This window comes from Columba livia, chromosome Z (genome assembly GCF_036013475.1).
Source record: "Columba livia isolate bColLiv1 breed racing homer chromosome Z, bColLiv1.pat.W.v2, whole genome shotgun sequence".
NCBI lineage: Eukaryota > Metazoa > Chordata > Aves > Columbiformes > Columbidae > Columba > Columba livia.
The window spans coordinates 36,447,314-36,463,118 of record NC_088642.1 but is presented as its reverse complement, the minus strand read 5'-3'; the positions used below and the strand labels follow the sequence as shown (position 1 = coordinate 36,463,118).

At 40.8% G+C, this 15,805-nt stretch overlaps 1 protein-coding gene across 7 annotated transcripts in view; it reads left to right on the top strand.

The window, feature by feature from the left end:
- The window catches only part of APC (APC regulator of WNT signaling pathway), a 100,196-nt gene that overhangs the window by 15,990 nt on the left and 68,401 nt on the right, over window positions 1-15,805 (top strand). For 2 of the 7 annotated variants that reach the window (XM_065045396.1, XM_065045393.1), the window contains exon 1: window positions 6,113-6,245. The exons of the other annotated variants lie outside the window; for them this stretch is intronic. The gene's annotated coding sequence lies outside the window, so the exon portion shown is untranslated. Of the gene's footprint in view, window positions 1-6,112; window positions 6,246-15,805 lie in introns of those variants that run through there. 7 annotated transcript variants of the gene reach the window in all.

Below are 15,805 nucleotides of genomic sequence, written 5' to 3'. Positions count from 1 at the left end.
TCACACATTTAAAGTCACCTTTCTCAATTTCTGTAGAAGTCCATCTCTTCCGTGGATTGAATAGGCATCATCCATTTATGTTTTCCGACTTTTTGGATAGGATTGTTTTTCCATTTAAAAACCAGAAATCTGTGTGAAAATTAATGCACAATTTTAATATTGGGTAAGATGAAGCCCTCTGCAGTTAACTGCAGAAAGCAAGAGCCGATGCAGGTATGTACTGAACTTCTATTGCCTTTCATCTGAGGTACTGCACAACATTGCTCTGACTTGCTGCCTCCTGATGTCCTACACGTGAGCCTCAGATTAACTAACACCTGTGATGTTTGAACTGAAGCATTTCTAATAAAGACTTGTACCCTAGAGTCCATTAGAAATGAGGCCTAACAACTGTCATGCTTTGCCATGGTATTAAGGGGGAGTGGAAAAGATAAATAAAAATAAGGCAGAAAATATAATATGCACCTGAAACACAAGCCTGAAAGAGCTGCAGGAGAGGGAACAGAGCGATTCAATACTTGGGATACTCTGATGTTCTTTAATTTAGAGGATGAGGAAGCCACAGGTAGTGGGTAATGTGACACATATCAGGTGGATTTTATTATATAGCTGAGAGAGAAGAATGGGTGAATAGATGGTGAAGTTTACTGGATTAATGGTTTGCTATACAAACTCCTTTTTTTTTTACTGTTGAACTGGTTTTAGAATATATGTGACTAATATTACAGATTGGGCCATGGCTCCATACTAGATCTAACAGATGTGAGGAAGGAAGCAGTCTTTCTCCTTGAATCTTGGTTTATTTAAGTTCCAGCAAGAAACCTACATGCAGATGGAAAACTTTAGTGAGAGGAAAGAAAGGATGAGTGGGAGATGCCCCAGAGAGCACAGTACTTCTGGACAAAAGAAAGGAATTGGCAAACAGTAGAAAGCATTAGATAGTAAATGATTTAAAGAGCGGGTGATGGCTTTCCTTACCTCTGACTTATTTATGAAATAATTAAACAGCACGCATTTTTCTGCTTTTCTCATTTAGCTTATGTTACATGACTTTCCAGTAGTTAATTGACTCCTGTGAAAGACAGACCTTTTAATTGCTTGTGGAAAAATCTTCTCAAGTTTAGGAACTTATGGCACAGTCTTTGGGGGAGAGGGGCTTGGAGGGCAAGTGGAATGGAATTTTAGCACATCAACATAATAGAAAATCTTCACAGAACAATTTGATTTCTGATTCTTTATTCTCAGTACAGAAATTTCCTCTTTATTTTTGTAGGACTAGTGTCAGAAGGGTTGAGTTCATGTGTTCTGGTTGATGCATTAGGACCAGTGACAGTTCTTTTCTCCATTCTTTCTGTATCTGTGTAAGAAAGGGTGGTCATTTCGTTTCTTCATCCTTAGGAAACCTCTTTTTATGATTATCTTTCTTGGGCTCATAGTTGGAGGTCATCTGTATGGGGAAGTATATGCGACATTTCTGAGAGAATCCTGATGGACAAAGTATGAGTATAGCTTTTCATGGTCAAAACACAGATATTAATGTTGATGGGAGCAGGTTATGAGTATTCCCAATGTGTGTATATACAAACTATCACTGATCCTAGTCATACAGTAAGGACAAGGCTCAGAAGGAACAACACAGAGTCTGTGTGTGGTAGTGAGAAAGGTGAAAGCAACTTCACAGTTTCCAAGGAAATGAAAAACTGAGAGCATATTCAGCTTCATCAGTTTTTAAAATAAATTTGAAAGGCAGGAGACAATCTATGATTATAGCAGCTGCTAAAATATTTCATTAAGTCCTGTGTTAAGATGAAATTTGCATCTATGTAAAACAGATGTGCAATGTTTTCAGTCTTTTGTTAACGAAATCTCTTTATGCCACTGATATAAGTCAATGTATAAGTGAAGTTCCGAACGCAAGATCCCTTAAGTTGGCAATACTACATTTCACATTTGCGAGTAATACCATAGTGCCTGGCAACAGAGAGAATTTAACTTATTATCCAACCCACTCACCACCCAGAGTCTCTGAGATAGATAATACTGTGCATGTACAATGACTAATAATGAAATACCAATCACTTAAACTATATTAAATAGTTAAAAGCTTCTAGGGAGAAAGCTACTACTGCGAAAGGTAAGGTGAAAGCACAGAGAACTGTCACATTTATGAGCCAGTTATCTAAAACGAGAAAACCTCTTGCATTTTCTGCTCTAATAGTCTTGATTTTATGAAGCAAATATTTTTGGGCATCTTAATCTGCTCAGAGCTTCTATTTAGCACTACTTACTAGTGGTGGGGGAAAAAGGTTGTGACAATTTTATTTGGTCTCAAACAGGATTTTTATAAATGCAACAAGGCATTGGGAAATACTTAGTACATGGATTACATCAAGTATTCTGTGAAAAGATTAACAATTCCTTTTCTGGAGCCAAATTCCCATTTGGCTGTTTGAGAATGCTGTGCTGGGTAGGCTGCAGGGATCTTGTCCAAGATAATAAAAGTAATTGTGTTTTGAATACTGAAACTGAGTCAGTATTTTTCAATACTAAAATTTTGCATCCCTGAGATTTGTTGGATTACATGCGGAGATTTCATTCTTTAGTAGATTTTTAAAGGGGGGGGAGTTACGTAATATGGAGCAGGTATTGCTAGATCTGTCTTAGTTATTATATCTTTCAAAGAATGAAAAGTCCATCTTGTTCCTTCTGCCAAACAGAAAATAATTAGCCAAAAATAAACTTAGTCTAAACAAGGCACTTCTCTGTACAATTCCTTTCTGTGTGTTGTTTTTTTTTTCTTGAGACCCTGACCTTTTTTTTATTCAAATACTGTTTCAGTGCTATCAGTTCTATTGCCAGGATCTAGTACTGCATGCAGAAAGCAGTTTTGAAAGAAAACAAGAGTATGTCACAATACCATTCACTTGTGTGGCTATAGATCGATGTTTTAACACCACTGGGAGATATAGTATGAGAAAGATCATCTTAGTAATAAGAACATGCTGATTATGAAACTGAATTTCACTTAATACTGGATTTTTGCTTCAGAGGCAAGTGAATGTGACACAGACAGAAAACATAAGCTACCGTTTTTATTAAATCATAACAGAATGGGCATTACTATGAGCAAGGAAGCGAAAGCTTTCTTCCTCACGCTCACCTGTCATTTTGGCAGGATGCATTGGAGAATTTGTACTGCTGCTTATGCTCTGCTTGTTCTGTGAATAAATATGTGACTTCAGGCTACGGAGTAGTGAATCTAACACAGCTCATCAGCACTGAATTTACTCAAATTTATGCAGCTTACAACTACCAGCCTCAGAAGGGACTGACTAATACCAGGACTAACGAGCATTTTCACAGAGTGAACGCTATAGTTAGTTTTTCAGAGTTGCAGAAAATGCAGTATGATGTGTCTAAACAAATGGGCCATGTTATGTAGCCTTTGATCTTTGATATTCCCATTTAGGTTCTAGGAAATTAACTGTATTTCTCAAGCTTTGTTTTTTACTTAGAAGGTTGCAGTTTAGCTTTAAAGTATATAGGTTTTCAGTTTTCTAGCATTTTCTTTGGCATTGGTTCTCTAGTATTGTCTTTGCACATGGAAAGTAATGACAGACTGTGCTGCACTTGCAACTTCTGAACATGATTTAAAGCCATCACTGAACCAACCTGATTGGTATATAAGCTGCAACTCATATTGCAACACGTTGCCAACTGATAATGAGCTATGTCTATACTTATTTCAGTATGCACTTCTGCTAATGTAAATAATTTTAGGATGGAGGGAGCGGTACAGTAACAGCTGGGAGCATTTTGGTTTTCTTTTCTGAAGGGAGAAACAGTGGCTTATATCAGTAATGTATCAGTAAGATGGCTTTAGATGTAATGCCTGCATAGGTTCTACACTTTAAGTCTGAGAACAGTAATGTGATAATTTGTTACAGCTGAGGGAGTATGAACTTGGTGTCTGTGAAATGAAATTGAGTGGATTGAAGAACAGAGGGTTGTCAACTATTGCTGTAATTAATAGGAGCTTTGTAGCAAAAAAAAAAAAAAAACAACAAAAAAACCCAAAACAAACAAACAAACAAAAACAAACAAAAAAACCCAAAAACAAAAACAACAAAAAAACCCCACATATAGCCTGACCTTTGAATACTGGCACACTTAAATTTTGTTTAAAGTGGTTTACTGTAACAGCTTAAGTGACGGAACCTCTGTAAGTATTCATACTGATGAAGTCAAAGAGGATTTTGTGTGATGCTGTGCTGAAGGTAGCAGATGACATCATGTTGCACATCTCCTTAAACACAAAGACGTTTAACAAAAGGTTATCTGGTAACGAGCATCTTTCCTGAGAGCAGAGTATTGGTATTGCCTTCTCTGACTGGAAAAAAGGAACTATGGGAAAACAGCTGAAGTTAAACTAGCAGCATTTAAATATCTGTTGTGCAGTTGCTCACAAGCATGCACAGGCCTGTGGTGCCTTCAGTTGTGCCTGGTCCCAACCATGAGGTATCATGAGCTGCTTGTCTCATACAAATCGAACAAATTATTAGAGGAAGAATGAAATTTCCTGGGGCATATAAGGATATGTGTTTTTAATGAGCTGTTTGTCCTTATGTCCACTTGTGTAAGTGTGTAACTCCATAATTTATGTGAAGTGCCACAGGGAAGGGCATTCATTTGCTCTAGCTGAGAAACTTGCGCTTGTTCAGGTGTCTTCTTTCGTGCACTGCTCTGTTGAGATGGATTGCACTGCCCGTAGATTTATTCTTGGCTACCACTTGAGGATTAAAAAGACTTAATATTGTTCTGTTTCTACAAATCTGCCTTTTATATTACAGCTGGATTTTTTCAAATCTCATCTCTGCAGTACCTTTTGTCTTTATGACATTTTATTGAACTGGAAATACAAACTACAAACTCAAACAGCTGAAATACGGCTTCATTTCTGCTGCCTCTTGTATTCAGTAGTGTGTTTCTGGCGGGGTTTTCTTTGTGCAAACCTTTTTGCTTCCTTATGCTTGGGGAGAGATCAGTTCTGGAAGGAGATTCTAAAATACATAATTTCATGAACTGATTCGTTTATTCATGTGTCTTCTGGATTTTTTTCCAACCCATCACTAAACTGATACTTGTTCTAATTTGGTATAGCTTAAGTGTATACATATTTGATTTGTCATAAAATTAGCACCTAGTAGTGACAACTTTATATCTAAAAAGCACATGAAAACAGTGTTTTACTGAACCGCAAATAAGCCCGAGATACCCTTGAAGAATACGCTTATGGTTGCCTTTTAAATATGTAGTGTCTCTGTGGATTTCTTTAAAAACTAGATGGACTGTTTAATTACAGAAGAACGTCATTTATTTTTTTGTATAAAAGTATTTTCCTTTATAGAAATGCCAAAGATTGTCCTCCTGTACAGTATTTCGTCCTTGTGTGCTTTTGTTGAAAGGAGAATTCTAATCATCATGGCTGAAGTGATGCAGATGCTTGTGAGCTGATTTCTGCAGAGTGTGTTAATTCTCGTGCCCGTGGCTATGCGGAGTGCTGGTGGTGGAATACAGAGCTGGGGGCGCTTCCCTGTGGAAAAGAAGGTCCTGCCTGCCTTCCCTGTGAATTATCACGAATAATATTCTATATTTTACACCGTGTGTGCGCAGTAGCTGGTAACGGGTGCCAGGCGGCTCAGGCCTCCGGCGGGGTGCGGCGGCTGGGGACCGCCCACCGCACTGTCCTGCGGGGAAGACGGCGTCCTCGCACGGGGCTGCGCCGGGCTCGCCTTGCCCCCGTCCGTTAACTTCCTGGCGGAGGCGTGCCTGGGTTCCCGGCCCCGGGCCCCGCCTTTCGCAGCTGGCTGCGGGAGGGCGCTCGGCCTCCCCGGGCGGCAGTGGGGCGCGGGGCAGCCCGTCGCATTGACAGCGCCGCGCCGCTGCCGGCAGCCCCGCCCCGGGCCGTGCCGCTGCCGGTGCCGAGAGCCGCAGTTCGGGGCCTGGCCGCCGGCGCGGCTCCTCCTGCCGCGGGGGGCGCGGGGCGGGGGCGCCGCTGTGCCCCGCGGAGGGGGCGGGCGCGTCCACAGGGGCGCGCCGCCCCATTGGCTGCGCCGCCGCGCCGGGCTGCACGTGACCAGCGGGGCAGTATTGGCCGCGGCGCTGGCGCAGCCGGTGGGCGCGGGCGGGGCCGGACGGGCCGGGCGCTGGCGGCGGGATGGAGGCGCAGCTGTCGCGGCCATGGGGTGAGTGCGGCGGCGGCTTCCCGGGGCCACCGCACCCGGGCGGCGGCGCGGGCGGGGTGAGGTGAGGTGGGGCGGGGCGGTTCTCTGCGCCTGTGACAAGGAGGCGGCGGCGGCGCCGCCGGGAAGGGAGAAGAAAGCGGCTTTTGTGGCTAAAAAAAAAAAAAAAGCAAAAAAAAAAAACCTGGGCTGCGAGAAAGGGCTGTCGTTGCGGAGGGGAGGAAGACCCCGCGCCCGCGGAGACGGGCCACCAGGCACGGCGGGGAACCGCCGCGGGCGGTACCGACGCCCCCCCCCCGCGCCCCGCCGGCGAGAAGCACAAAGCCGCCGCGGAGCCCTGGCGCGGCCGTGCGCCCCGTAGCGCGGGCTCTGCGGCCAGAGGAGGCGGAGAGGAGGCGGGCGGGCGGGCAGCCCCTGCCCGGCGTGTGGAGGTGCCCCTTGCGGGGCGGCGAGGCGCTGCCCGCGGGTGGCTTCAGCCCGGCTTTGTTGGTGATGGAGGGCGGCGGTACGTCCGCTGCCGCAGCGCGTCGCCGGGAAGAGCGAGCCGTGCCGTGCCGAGCCGTGCCGAGCCGAGCCGAGCGCGCCTGACGGGGAGCGCTCTGGGGTGAGCGCTGCGCCGTGCGGCCGGCTCGCCCTGGGATCCGCTGACTTCTTACAAATTTATTTAACATCACAAAGAAATGCTTGGGTCCGCGACTTAACGCGAATGCTGTGGGAAATCTTAATAAATTATGTATGAAGCAGTGGATCCTTTCTTTCCCTTTGTCAGATATGCAGCTTTTATTCTAGCAGTTAGGTCACCGCCAGCAGAATGCTCCTTGCTTTAGCAAAAATCTGTAGTGGCTTTTGGAAGACGTATATACTGCCAAATTATTTCATCCTAGTTGTTGTTTGGGTCACGATTTAAAATTCTTCCTGTTGACTTACATGGAGGACCCGTGGTATGAGCTGTAAGGAGCATTTTTCATTTGATAGGATTTTCTTTGAGGGATCAGTGGAACCTGGTTTTGATTTGATTTGGATAGTCATACACTGAAAGATGCCTTTTAAAGGCATAGTGAGAAACATTGTGCTTCTTATTTTGTACTGAAGTGTTTTCAGTAAAATACTGTGCATGCATGAATAGATCAATATAGATCAATTTCAGTTTTTAAATACTACCCTCCTCTGCTGTTTGTTCTGTTGAAAGTGCTCGTTGATGTTCCTTCTGCCCTCTTTTTATGATTTAGTTAATTTTTCTGTTACTTGTAATACAGTCAGTAGATTTATATAATATTCTGTCAAGATTATGGTTCTTTGAAAATACACGTAAACATATGTACTGAAAGCACTTGCTTGGAACCAGGCTCTTCTGTACTTTTAAGAAAACTCAAAGTAACTGGTAAAATATCTTTTCCTGCTTCTCAGTTCTATTAAATACAATGATGCACAAAATAGGTCTGAAGAAGACAAATCTAACTTGCTGAATTTAAATTTCTGCTTTATTGCAGACATCCCCTCAAAATATTTTTTGTATATTCCATTATTTTTAGGATCATAGATTTCGTGCCTTATTGGTAAGAGAGGCTTTGTATGATGTTAAATTGTGAAACATCAGTTGAGGACTCCCCATTTTGAGTAATTGGTTTCATAAGGTAAATTGGTGATAATAGATGTTTCTACTGTAATGTTTTGAGTGTTGCAGAGGTGTTTTCACTGCTTTTTTTTGGAAAGAAAAAAGGGTGACAAAATCACAGTAGGGATTATGATAATTATTATGGTGATGGTTCTTCGTGTTTAATAAGAAACAGTATTGTGCAGTAAGCAGAGTAGTTCCTGTAAGAAACTGTAGTCACACTCTTAAAAATGGCAGCTTGAATAAAAGATCACTTTTAATATACTTTAAGTTATTTATGAGTGCAGACTTTCCTAAACATCATCCCTCAAATGCCATCATGATACTTCCCAAAGTATTTGTACAGAATATTCAGTTATGATAAATGTTTCAGTATCTGTTGTCATAGTACACTATTGGTATATCATCAGCATGGAGTAATACAGCACATGTTGGAAATGTATAAGGTTAAAATAGTTTTATTTGGTCTTTGAATTATGTAGGATTTCAGTATCTGCCTTAATTCAGTGGGTAAAATGTTTATCTTGGTGAAACAGGATTAATTATATTTTCATCAATACAATTCTATTTTAAATAGGCTGTACCAGTCATGATATGTTTTGACAGTAAGTTATTGTTAGTGAAGACCAAGTCTCCACTGGTGGTTTTCCAAAATTCTTGCAGGACCTTTGTGAACAGATGCTGGTACATTTCCTACAAGACAAATCGTTTTTTTGTTCCCTGAAGTGCTGAAGGGAACCCTGAAGATGACCCCAATAGGTGACCCAGTACAGGGGAAATATTGCTTTATATATGTATAATTTTTTTTAATTAAAGCTGTTTTTTCTCATATTAATAGTTTTATGTTTAATTCGTGTTTTCAGTTAAAATTGGAAAATAAGGACCTGTCTTAGGCTTCTTAATAGCTTAAACTTTCTGGAGTTGAATCCTTAAAATATTGTGAGTGAGGAGGAGCAAGTCATATGCAGTGGGGGATACACAGTTGGCCATGAATAGCAAAGGTGATCATCATGAAGAATGAGTGTTCAGGCTTGTGAATCATCAGTGGTCCAGTATAAGTTATGATTCAAATTATGTCTGGACTGTTTGTGTTCAATATAGTATTTAAATGCAAATCATGTTTCGTGTTTTCACAGTCATATTCGGAATGCATCATGACTAACGAGCTAAGGAACTTCCCAATGCAGAATTATAAAGGAAGAATTGGTGCTTTTTTTCTTGGCATTGTGATAAAAGATGAACTTGACTGCTGATAGCCTGAAATGTATGACTTCTTGACTTCACTCTTTTTTATATTAACAGGAATTTTTTGGGGATTGTTGCCACTCTAGTAACATTCTAAACATGAGGTCATTTCTATTTGTCACGCACTTGACCGCCATCCTACTTGACCTGAAATAAGGAACATAAGCCAAGAGTTCAGACCATCATCTTCTCTTTCCCTCTGTTCCTGGTCTTTTAAAGAATGTGTGGAACCTGCATCACTTATTATTTTGAACCCAAATCAGCCAAGTTATGTTTTGGTTAGGAAGAACAGATGATGCTTCTGCTTATGGTTGGTGACTACAGGTCAAGTATTGAACTTAAGGAAGTATCCCAAAATATAACAATGGCTTGAAAGCTCTTGCCAAGTTATGAGATCATTAATGGAACAACAGAACAAAATAACCTCTCTACCCTACCCCCCAGTCAAAAGAGTTTAGGAATGTCACGTATAGTAACACTTCAGTGTTTTAGTCTGCTGTCAACAGAGATAACTCTCATGAAGAAATGGATAGAAAAACTAAGAAGAAAATCCTCTCAGTGTGGCTGAGGTTTAGAGAAAATTATTTTGGCTTCCTGTTGAAGGGACTAACCCTTTCACACATTGTGTTAGGATAACTGATAATAATAATGGCTTTTTGTTTGGTCCTTGTTTTTTCTATGCGTCTGAAAAACCCAGGAATTTGGAGGGTACCTAATCTAGAGATTATTATTTGGTGTAATTTAGTGTAAGCTTTTTCAAATTTATTAAAAGGAGTAGCGTTACATAACTTGGAATTCACTTTCAGATATCAAAGCCCTTGTTGCTGAAACAAGCTGATGCGGAACAGTTTTCTGTGATTGCTGTTCTTCTTCCTGCATCTCTCCGATGACCTGAGCATGCTAATATAGAACAAATGAGAACATGAGCAGAAGATACTAAATCTGCTGTTCAACTCACGGGCAATTCTCATTCTGTGTAGAATATTTTCTTAATTCTCTTTAACCACACCCAAAGCCTTACAGCACTTTCAAACTCCATGTTATATTTTCCCATGTAGCCCAGATGAGGAAAAACCAAACAAAATAGCCTCCCTTCTAACTCCTATTGCCTGGAAGTTTTGGCCTTTGTTTTTAAATGCAGGTATGGGTAGAAGGATTAAATATGCTGGCAACAAAAGACATTTTAATCAAGTATAGGCTTAACACGAGGTGGAAATAGGTTGGTTGTTCAGTGTGGTGCCGGAGAAGGCAGAAATACAATTTTTCTGCTCTGTCTAGAAAGAACCAAGATAATGGGATTTTATGATCTGAGTCCAATGGAGTGTTTTTCATTGGGTAGGAAAGGAGAACAATGCCTGTGAAGGGTAAACATTTTTAAGTCAGCAAGCCTGGAAAGTTTGCCCCAAACCAAAATGGATAAGACAGTCCCTGGTCCACTGATGCTTATTTTGGTAAGTTCTTAAAGACAGCACTTAGAGTGTTGATATTTTGCCAAAGTTGAAAAAGGATGAACAGAAGGATATTTACATATAAGTCATTTAACCTGGAGAAATGGAAAATCCAATACAGGATTCAGTCAACAGAGAGGTTGAATTAATGCAAATTGGCATGGTTTGATATGTTCAAATCAGAAGTGCCACTTTTGAGGTAACTATATGAAAGTGCTCCATTTAAGGCTGAAGTTAGTAAGTGGAGCTGGCTTACCTTAGAACAGCTGTGCTGGATTTTTTCCCCCTGCCTGGCAGCCTTGCTTCTCTTTTGGAAATAGCCACATAACAGCTGCTGAGCCATTGTGGTTGATGGCCCAGCATAGTAAATTAAACTGGGACCTATTTCAGATTACCTTGGTAGTTAGGCAGTAATCTACATTGGTTTAGGCAGCTGCCACTTGAGCAGCTGAGCCCTTGTCTCTGCCCTGGCTGGGAACCTTGAGGAGATGGTTAGGGCAGACAGCTGGGGACAGGCACGGCTGCAACCCTCACAGTGTTAACACTGGCTGCTTCCAAGTGGAACCCCTAGACCTAGTGCTTAAAAAAAAAAATCTGGTTTAAAATGTGTTTAAGATAAACTAATTGGAAAAAAAAAAATTCTCATGACACTATGACTGTTTTTTCACCTCTATTCAATGTCATATGCCCTTGAATAAACAATTCCCCATTAGTCACATGGGAATGAATGACAAAAATTGACAGAATGATAAGAACAAGATATTGGGCTTAGCACTGAATACTGAGGTAAAATTTGTGGATGTAGAAAGAAATCAGAGTTGATGGTCCTTTCCAACCTTACTATATGATATTCTGGATATTAATGAACTTTAGATACAATTATTACAAGTTGTTGTAGTAAGAAGATAAACGACATTGTGAAAAAATTTCGTTACACAAAGCATGGGAGCACATCTGTTTACTGGTGGTGGTAGTAGAATGCTAAGTTCTGTTTGCTTATTAGAGAGTTGCACACCTGTTTTACTATTCACTGATTTTGATGTCTGAAGTAGCCATACAACTTATTTGCTAACAAAAGCTTAAAAATTTCGCCCTCAGGCAGTTAACTCTGAGTGAGAGAATAATTATTTGGTTGAAGATTTCTGAAGTTGAAACAAATAGGTTGTAATTATCTCAAAATGCTGTTTAGCTTTACATCAAGATAGTGCCAGGTCTCTGTCTCTACTGTTGAAAAAACACATGGTAGGGTTTTATATCTTAGATTCTTCTTAGCCTCTGTTCTGAAAAGACTAAGATTCATTTTTTTCTACAGAAGTTGCTTTATACAAACAGAACGTTCTCATAACAATTACGGCTTCTATGGATGAAAAAATAGTAACAGGAATCTGAAATATTTTCATAAGGAGATTTAATTAATATATCTCAAATTGTTTGGGCCCTTAAGTAGAACCTCTTCAGGGCATTTTGAGTATATATGCTTACTGATTTCAAAGAAAAAGGGGCTCTGATCATTAAAAGCATCATAAGTTTTCAGATGGTATTGGGGGTTTTGCCTGTCTCTTGGGATTTAAGACTAAAAAGGGTTCATCTAAGTTTCTGATTTCTGGGCAGTTGTTACTGGCATAGTTTTCTTAATATAGAAGAATGCATATCTAGATCTTAACAGTACATTTGCATAAATTTGGGCTTCTCATTGATTTTGATTTTAGTGTGTCAGAGAGTTATATCCAGCTTGAAGGTCTGTGTGTATATTCATGCAAACTACTAATTCAGTAAAGCATGAAATTTCTTGTCATAATTTCACCTTACTTTAATGGGAGATGGAAATTTCTCATCTCTTAATGATGAGAAATATGGGTCAGGAAGTAGGAGGCCTAGACTTTAGATGCTTCTTACAATGAAGGAATCATATTTCAAAGTTTCTGTATTGCAAGAGGACTATTTCTTGGAGTAAATCTACAGAAAGGGGTATCTCCCTTCCTTTGGATGATGACCACTCTGCAAAGGAGAAGCGCAGTTAGAAGGCAAAAGGGAGCTTGACTGAAGCATAATAGTGAACTTCTCAAAGGTGGGTTGTGCAGCTTGTGTTGTGCATTTCCCCTTGGGCTGGGTAAAATGTGAAATGAGTGTTGGAGCCCAGAGTTCTTTCCTTTCTCTCTGCTCCCCACTGAAGTGGTTTTGTATGGGGGAAGAGTAATTTATTCTTGACTCAGCTGATTCTTGCCCCAATAATCTTGAGTAAGTTTGTGTGTGTATGTGCAGTGGTACAGCTTTAGGCTAGTGGTCCACATGTAAGCTATTCCTTGTTTTCCTTTGGACTGGTTGTTGGTTATTTCTACTGTGAATGAGGTGATATGTGGCTGTGAACACTGTCTGGCTGAGAGGGTCCAGGGTTTGATTCTTTCTCCAAGGCAAATGTTTTGACCACTGAGAAATTAGAAGGGGGTGCAGTGATATCGTTGATTTCCAGTGATGCCAGAAATTCTGTGTTCAAAAGTTAAGTCTTTTTTTTTTTTTTTTGGTACTCAAATAATTTGGAGGATAAATCCAAGGATTAGTTTTGGGACCCAAACTCTGATGTGATTTGCCTAGTTTGAGGCAATTCGTAAAAACCTATTTCTAGAAGAGAGGCAGATTTTTGAGGGTGTTAGCTCAATATACGTGGAACAGCTTGTGTGTAATGGAGCCTTGTGATTTCACTCTACGAACTAAGTGCCTGAGAGCTGTTGCGGTGTACAGCAACAGGAAGCCTAAGCTGCTTTGTGGTCATGCATTACCTGTGTCCATTTCCTCCATTTTAAAATTAAATAATGGTGTCTTTTGTGAAAGGCTTTGACATGTCATTATTTTAGGCGAAAAAGGTACAAATAGCTTGAAGATACGGAAATAAGTACAGTATTCTATATCGAAGGCTAGGAATAAAAGATGGGGTTTCTGAACTGTTAAGTCCAATTCCTTCCTGTGCAGTGAGCTAGACAAGGATGTTGCCAGCCTGCATTGAAAAATGATGGATTTATACCCATTTGTTCTGTGTCAGTATTGTGTTATAACATAAATATTTTTCTCCCTCTCGAGTGTTTTTCCCCTCTGTAATAACAAAGTGCAGCTGTATCATTTCAGCCTTTGTTTTGCTGAGGCAGCAAAGCCTTGCTTCTCAAGTCTTGTCTCATATGAGAGACCTTCTACTCCCCTGATTGCTTAGCATCTTTATCTTCACTTACTTAAGTTCGCTTTTCTTACCCATGCCTTTGTAAAATGACTTGATAGCTCCAGAGGTCGTGTTAGCTTTCCGTGTGCCAGTCTCATGTAGGCAGTGCCCAGGTGCTCTGCAGTCTGGCTGCTGAGAGGCTCAGACTGCTCCTCCCCACCCGCTGCTTTCAGGTGACAAGATTCCTACAGGAGTGACCGTGCATTGTTACGCTGTTTAATTCTGCCCTGTTTCTACTATTTCATTTCTCATTTTATGAAATGCCTTTTGTATTACGTGTAGTCCTCTGACCTTGTGAAGCCTCTTGAATTTATGTGAGCAAGTTTTTATGCCACTTCTTCTGCTAAGGTCAATAATGAAACATTTAAAAATACCTGTCACAGACTAGTTTTGGGGGGACTTTACTAAGTCTCCCTCCAGCCCAACAATATGACTTTCAGCGCTGTCGAGTGTGATTTTGTCTTTGAGCTACTCTGTTACTCTTGTACAGTTTTTCTGTTCATCTCTGTTTTAACTGTGGCTCATTTTACACGTGGCATAAAACACTTTGATGCAGTTGGGGTAGGTGAGATCTATTAATTCTAAAAAGTAGTTTACTGTTCTCCTCAAATACATGGTAGTCCTTCCTTTATAGGCAGGAAAAAGGAGAATTATCTTCGAGGGCCAGGGAGGTACGGATGCATCTGTGTGCCCCCAACAAGTCCAGGTGCCTCAGCCAGTGGGGTGGCAGGTCTCTCTGTAAGCAGATGGTGTAGGTGGCCGCAGCCTATTGCCAATGTGAGACTAGCTGCCTTCTGTTCAGTTCTTGGTGTAGATGCAAACATGGGCAAACATGCTTTGCCCAAGCCTCGCCACGATACCAAAAAGATTTTATGTGTGCTTTTTTATTATTATTATTATTCCACCTTGGGAGTTTCGCTTTAAAATTGGTGCTGTACGCTAGGGTGTGGGTGTGCTGGTAGCAGGGAGCAGCTGCCGGCGTGGCTGTGGCTCCTACTGGTGCAGGTGCCTTCCCGGCAGCAGAGCTGCAACCGGGCAGCGTGACTCCCGAGAGATGCCAAACTGCCAGGAGCAAGTTTCTGCCTGTGCAAGTGTTGCTTATTGCCCATTTGGGCATCTATTCAACTAAAAAGTGAAGGTGTTTTGGATTAGTTATGGTAATCAGCCTTTTTTTTTTTTAAATCTGAAAGCTCACATAATAAGATTAGACATTAGAATGAATCAGGAAGAGACTACTAGTCTGAGGCAGAATTTTGTCTCTTAGTGGCGGTGTCCTACTTCCATGTTACAAAAATAAAATACGCAAAATGAAGCTTAGGAATTTAGATCAGGAGAGGGAGAAGACAAACCAAGCTTCCCCTTCAGGAACTGGGTCCTTATTCATTTACCATAAGAACATTTAAAATATCAGAGCTATTGCAATTGCTCCCTTTCTATGCTGGCTCATCCCCTCATTTAGTTTTCCCTGTTTTCTTCGTTTTATGTATGTGTCTTGCTAATGTGGCTGATTGTTTTAACCTCCGAAGTCGTGAGTGAGAATTTTGTAGCGCGGACAGAAAAGAGAAAAACTTGATAATTTTTATCATTACCTGTTTCTTCATTTTAATCATTAGTTAAAGTAATCGGAGAAAAATATATTCTAGCTAGAAAAAAAATGCATGTCAAATACATGGCACACAGCGGTTTCTTTAAATAAGATGTACATGAATAAATGTGTGATATAATTGAGTCAAAACCAACAGTTTCTATCAATATTATAGTGCAATACTAATGTATAACAACTAATAAAAAAGTGTTTCCACTTCTGTCTACCTTTCCTTGGGCTTGTGCAGAATTGTCCCTGCAGTGTTTGTTCTGGAAGGAAATGTGAACTACAGCTGTTGCTCTTATTAATAAGAATGGAAACAGTTACATATGAAATAAAAACATATATGAAATGGAACAGAAGCAGCCTCCCCCCCCGCCCCCCTTCTTTTTTTCTTTCTGTTACAACTCTCTGAGCTTTCCGCCATTTAGGTTAAATAGCCTGATAGTAAAAGCACAGAAT